Below are 6,371 nucleotides of genomic sequence, written 5' to 3'. Positions count from 1 at the left end.
GATAGAAAGCTTTGAGCAAGATCCAAACCCAAAGGATACCGAATACGAATTTGCATTACATAGAAGTGAATCCGAAGACGAGTCTGATAACGAAATGGCGGATATTGCGGATATGTCCATGGGAGCTTACAAAAAGTGAATTAGAGATGATGTTGGTCCTGACCTAATACAACATGTAATTCCTGCAACTGCCCCATTCGAACTGAAATGACACATCCTCGCTGCACTGAGGGATGTACCATTTCTTGGAAAGGATCACGAGGATGATTACAAGCATTTAGATGAAGTAAATGACATAGCAGATTATTTCAATATCCCAAATGTTCCAAGAGAGACAGTCTTGCTAAGGATGCTGCCAGTCACTTTTAAAGGAGCTGCTAAAGATTGGCTAAAGGCACTACCACCCGGTGCAATCACTACTTGGGCCCAAATGCGTGAACAGTTTTTGGATCATTTTTGCCCACCTTCCAAGATAGCTAAACTCAAAAAGGCAATAGCAAATTTTGAGCAAAATCCGGGTAAGTCACTCTATGAGGCATGGGAGCGCTATAAGGGATTGTTGAGAAATTGTCCTCAAAATGACCTCAATATACAACAAGAAGTGTCAATCTTTTATGATGGTGTTAATGTCATGACAAGGCAACTCCTTGATTCCCAATGACCACTTACCAAGAAAAATTCGGGGGAAGTTAAGGAGTTAGTGGAAGAATTTGCAAAGCATTCTCGTGAGTATCACAATTCAAGAAGTGAGGGAGTAAAAGGAAGCGGGGGTGGAAATTCTACAGACATGGCTGCTGTGATGGCCATGCTTGATACAATGGACAGGAGGATGACAAAAATGGACCAAACAATACATGCTATAAGAGTTGGATGTGAAAGGTGTAATGGTCCACACTTGACCAAGGATTGCAGCTTAGATAATAATGGGTATAAAAAGGCTCAAGTTTGTTATTCGAGTGGGGATAAGTATGATGAAGATTGGGGAAAATCAAAGAAGGAGTGGCTGCCATATGATGAATTCAAGAAGCAAAAGGAAGAGAAATCTAAGCAGACAGGCCGATGCTTCTACCAAAAAGAGCAACCACCAGCCGAGAAGAAAGTAGATTTGGAAAACATTTTGACCCGATTTATGGAAGCTTACGAGAAAAGGCATGATGATACCGATGCAGTGCTGAAGGAACACATGAAAATGATGAAAGAACAGCAAACAATGATGATTGACCAACAAGCTTCATTAAGAAATCATCAAGCATCGATCCATAATCTCGAAGTCCAAATTGGTCAACTAACTACTTTGGTGAGCAACAAATTATCCTCACTATTTCCCAAAAAGAATGCTCAATCCCATGTTGTGATGATTGAAACTGAAGAAGAGGCCATCTCTGAGTTCCTAGATGCATTAGAAGTGGAGCCAAGGCAGCCCAAACCAGAACCGAAGAAGTTAAAGATTGAAAATCAAAGTTCTGCTGAAAACCAGATTCACGATGTGAGCCGATATGCTCACGACGTGGGATCAGTCTGAACAGAAAACTTCAGAAAATGTTCTGGCTTATCGTCCGCCTTTACCATTTCTGTCTCGAGCTAATCTTAGTCCACTGGAAAGGGAGCATTTGGAATTCATAAAGCACGTAAAGGGTATTCCTATAAATACTCCTTTTGTTGAGACGTTAGCTAAAATTCCCGTCTATGCAAAGTTCCTACAAGATTTAATGGATACTATTCAATAGTTGAAGAAAAATTCCAAGGTGGTTTTAAGTGAGCAAAGTTCAAGGGTAGTATTGGGAGAGTTACCAAAGAAGATGGGAGATCCTGGACGCCTCACTCTTCCATGTGAGTTTGGGAACAATCTGAAGACTTATGCTTTAGCCGATTCTGGGGCTAGCATAAATTTGATGCCTTTCTCATTTTATAAAAAGCTTAATATTCAAAAGATGAAGGCTACCAAAATGACAATTCACATGGCAAACCGTTCAGTGACACAACCAAGGGGAATTATAGAAGACATATTAGTAAAAATTGGGAAATTCGTTTTCCCAATTGATTTTGTGATTATGGATATGAAAGAAGATCCCAATGTCCCCATTATTCTTGGTCGCCCATTACTTAATACTGCTGGTACCTTGGTTGATATTCACGAGTCCAAGCTCACTTTGAGGATAAGAGATGAAAAGGAAACTTTTGGAATAGAAGATGGTTTCCAAGGGAGTGATGTTCAAGGAGAGGTTTTCAATATAGATGAAGAGAATGAACTTGAAGAATTAGAGAAGCTCATGGAGGAAGAAATCAAAACAATTCAACAAGTTAAACGAACAAAACCGAGAGCATCCGTCCCGTTTTTAGTTGAAGTCATTGCCTACACAAATCCAACTTCTTGGGTAAGTAAGGAAAGCGATGAAATATCGAGTGATTATGAAGACGAGGTAACTTCCAAGGAGACAAGTCCAATGGTAAAGGAAGAAAAGATTCCTATGGAGCTGAAGAATGAAGAAAAATCGGAGACTAAAGGGATCAAAAGGAAGCTTGATGAAGACGAGAAAAGAGCTAAAAAGGAGAACTCAAAGAAGGCGTACATTCGACGTGTCCAAGCTTACAAGAGGTGATGGAAAGATTAGAAGATTCAGGTGGTGATGGACTCCTCTGACAGCTCAACGTAGGGAGGCATGGAGTCCAGCTCACGACCCCATAAAAAAGAAGCGCTTTTCGGGAGGCAACCCGAGTTTTGTTTGAATTTTCTTTCTTTTCATTTTAGTTTTAAATTTTAGGAAAATCAATCGTATCATCTAAATCCTTTTGCGCATGATATAATACTAAGTGTGGGGTCCCTCAAATTAAGTGGTAATAAATTAAGAATCATAATTAATAAAAAAAAATAGGATTTATTAAGAAATTATATGCCCAGACAGACTTCATGACGTGAGTCCTTTCGGATTCACGACGTGAGTCTAGGAGGATTTACGGATTGCTTATTTGTTAGCCCAATACATGTCCTAGCCCCCTTATTAATTAATTGAATGGTCCAACCGCACAGCCCAAGACTTCTCACGACGTGAATCTTTCGAATTCACATCATGAATTTTGAAAAGAACACAGGACCACAGATAAGGGACAAGAAACATTTAACTTATCCCACTTTCATTATTCCTCACGAAGTGAAGGTGTTCTTTGGTCCCCCCTCCTACTCGATTTCTGCTGAATCTTCTTCTTTTTTACTTTTGTGCTCACGTAATCTTCCATTTAGGTAAACTAATCTAACTCTCGGTATTTACTTTTTACTTATTTGGTTGATTTAGGGGTTAGGGTTTATAGTTCATTTGAATGTTAAAATCGATGGTTTAAATATGTGAAATCCTTACTACATGTTGGATGAATGGCCTTAGAATCAAGTTAGCATAAAACCCCAACTATTATTTTGGCCCGATTCAAACACTGCCATGGCCGATTATGACTTCACTGTCGAACTCACGACGTGAATCTTAAGGATTCATGACGTGAATCCTGGGTACCATCAGACCGTCATCTATTTAATTCTAATATGTTCGATTTTTCTTGTTTCGTTTTTGTTGTTTCTTGTTTTGCAGAAATGGCTCCTAGACGCGAGGTTCCAACAGGGGTGGCTAGTTTGCACCCGTTTTATGTTTTTCCAACAACCTTATCGCGCGATGTTTTCACTCGTTGCAACAACCGGTTAGGATGGTTGTAAAACCGGGAAATTGTTGTTGCACCCACAATTAGTTGGCAAAGGTTGAGGGAGGTTGGATTGGTTGATCGGTGAAACCCACTTCTTACAAAGTTATTTTTGAGGAACGGATTTTCTTTTACATGCAAGGGGTGGCATAATTTTTTTGCTATCCAGGAAAGGGTGTAAAAGGAGTTATGTGTGGAGTTCTTTTCGACTGTGGTATTCCATGAGAATGTCCAAGACCCGACCTACCAACAAGCCTTGGTTTTCCGTCTACGTGGAGAATATCGAGAATGTAGTTTGGTCGAGTTTTCTTGGAGGATGGGGTTGTATGAGACCCATGAGTCCATGACTCATGAGTTTGTTATGTTTTTTAGGGAGGCTGCCCATGGATATGAGAATGGGGCATCGGGGATCGAGTTCTGGAGTAACATTGCATACAGGGTGTTCAATTCTGGGGTGTCGCCGGAAAGCAGCATCAAATCCCCTATTCACCGCCTTATCCACCGACTCATCACATTTTCTATCAACCACAAACACCAGGGGGACAAGGTTACCAAGCAGAACTTGTTCTTTTTATGGTCCATTTTACAACCGGGGGTGTGTTGCAACATCCCATACTTTTCGGCCCGCTACTTGGCGGATTATGCCGTGAGTTCCCGCCCTGGGAGCCCTAGTTGTGGTGGCCATTTTATTACCCGTTTGGCCCGGTCCTATAGTGTTATAGTTCCCGACATCACGAGATCCTTGACTTGTATCGAAGGAAATGAATTTACTTTGGGATATTTGGAGACTATGAGGGTGGTAAAGAATTATGGATCACATTGGGGGATTATGAATTCTGATGATGATGGTAATGAGCAACCGAGCGACCAACCCGAGCAACAACCGCAACCGAGGCCAAGAGGAAGAAGAAATGTGAGACGAAGAGGCGAGAGAGAATAACTGGTGCAACAAAATGCACCCATGGGAGGACCCATCTTTGGGGGAGACATGTCGGGTTACTTTGATCAGTTGTCGTTAAGTGTGAATTAGATTGGTGGGACGGTAGAGAATTTGGTGCAACAGTTGCATGCTGAGCAACCTCCTCATTTGGGGTATGATTACCCAATTTTCCCTAGGTGGAGTGAGTATCAAAGTCAAGGAGGAGATGGAGTGGGAACGAGTGGAGATCAAAGAGATGAAGATGACGATTGATCGCTTTATTTTGTTTAGTTTTTAGTTTTTAGTTGATTTGGTTTTTCTTTTGTTTTTGAATTTCATTTGGTTTGCAAGACTCTTTAAGCTATTATGTTACTTTTCTATTTCTTTTGGTTGTTAATTTCCAGATTTGCTAAAGGAGTCATGGGAAGGAAAGTCGAGATGAGAGCGTTTATGTCTAACCAAGCGTCATTTAGAGTTTAGAGTCGAAACCCATAATTTTAAATAAGTGTGGGGTGAGTCAAGAGAGAGGATAGAGTTAGAGAAGAGTCATAAAATGTTGCATTAGAAGGGTCTTATTCTATTATGACATTTGGTTGAAGACAATAGATGAAGGCATGATCACTTTCTGACTACCCAGTTCTCACGTCGTGAATACTTATTATTCACATCGTGAGTCCAGTATTAATGGTTTTTCAGAACATGCTTTTTAGCGACATCACGTAGTGGCATACACCTTCACGTCGTGAATCCATATGTTTCACAAAAATGAAGCCCATTGATGCATTTTACTTCATGGTTCACCACTTTTCTTCTTGGGATTATTATGAAGATTATTTTGGCTCGTTTTCTCTAACATTCAATGTGGCGTATGCTTTCCCACATTTGTCTTTACGCTTTGGAGATTTGCACCACATTTAATTTGTTGAAGATTGAAGTTTCGATTCTATGTTTGTTGACACATCCACATAATTCGCGAGTTCAAGATCTAAGTTCCTATTTAGAAGAAGTCCATATTCGAGATGCACATTTCATCCGCACGATTGGAATTCGATCTCGCCACTACTATCCCAGGGGAGTCTGTTCCTTTTTCTCACTTTTATTGCTTTAATTTATTTTATGCATACAATGAGGGCATTGTATGTCATAAGTGTGGGGTAGGGGGTCGAAAAAGTAAAGTAAAAAGTAAATTGCTAGAAAATTTAGACAATTTAAAAGTAATAAATTTTAAAAGGTTTGAAATAATAATCTAATAATTAATCTAGTAATAATAATTTGAACTTTAGTTACTAGTGTTGCATGGGGTGATCCGATGAGAGCTCAAATGTTTAGTTGAGCCAATATACGTTATGGTGCATTTGTGGCCTCCTTTATTCTAGTGAAATCATGGGACAAAAACACAACCTTGCTTAGTTTGAGGGATGCAATATGTTTAGCAGCATGTACTTGAAATGTATCTAGGAAAGCTTATGTAGTCATTGAGCATAGGCTAATACCTTAACCAATAAGGGTTGAAGTTAAGCGCCCCTGCTTAAGCATGTAGGTTTTTGAGTGAAAAAAAAGTGAGTACATGTAAAAAAAAAGAGAGAGAGAAATTACCGAAAAGTTGAAGAATTTTTGGAGCAATCAAAGTATAAAGTTTGAAGATCAAAGATCAAAAATTCTGAAAAATCAAAAGTTGAAGATACCAAAAATCACACAAAAAGGTGGTGAATTCAAAGAAATTGAAGATCAAATATCAAAGAAAGTGAAGAATTCAAGAGCTCCATAT

The 6,371-nt window shown here is 39.5% G+C and overlaps 1 non-coding gene across 1 annotated transcript; it reads right to left on the bottom strand.

Moving 5' to 3' along the window:
* Positions 1-478: 478 nt before the first annotated feature.
* Positions 479-585, bottom strand: LOC145161930 (small nucleolar RNA R71). Its single transcript, XR_013738786.1, has one exon. It is a non-coding gene; the product is annotated as a small nucleolar RNA R71 (small nucleolar RNA).
* Between the last annotated feature and the right edge of the window lie 5,786 nt (positions 586-6,371).

The sequence above is a fragment of the Lactuca virosa genome, chromosome 2 (genome assembly GCF_052849685.1).
Source record: "Lactuca virosa cultivar CGN04683 chromosome 2, Lactuca_virosa_CGN04683_v6, whole genome shotgun sequence".
Taxonomy (NCBI): Eukaryota; Viridiplantae; Streptophyta; class Magnoliopsida; order Asterales; family Asteraceae; genus Lactuca; species Lactuca virosa.
This window is presented reverse-complemented; position numbering and strand designations above follow the sequence as displayed.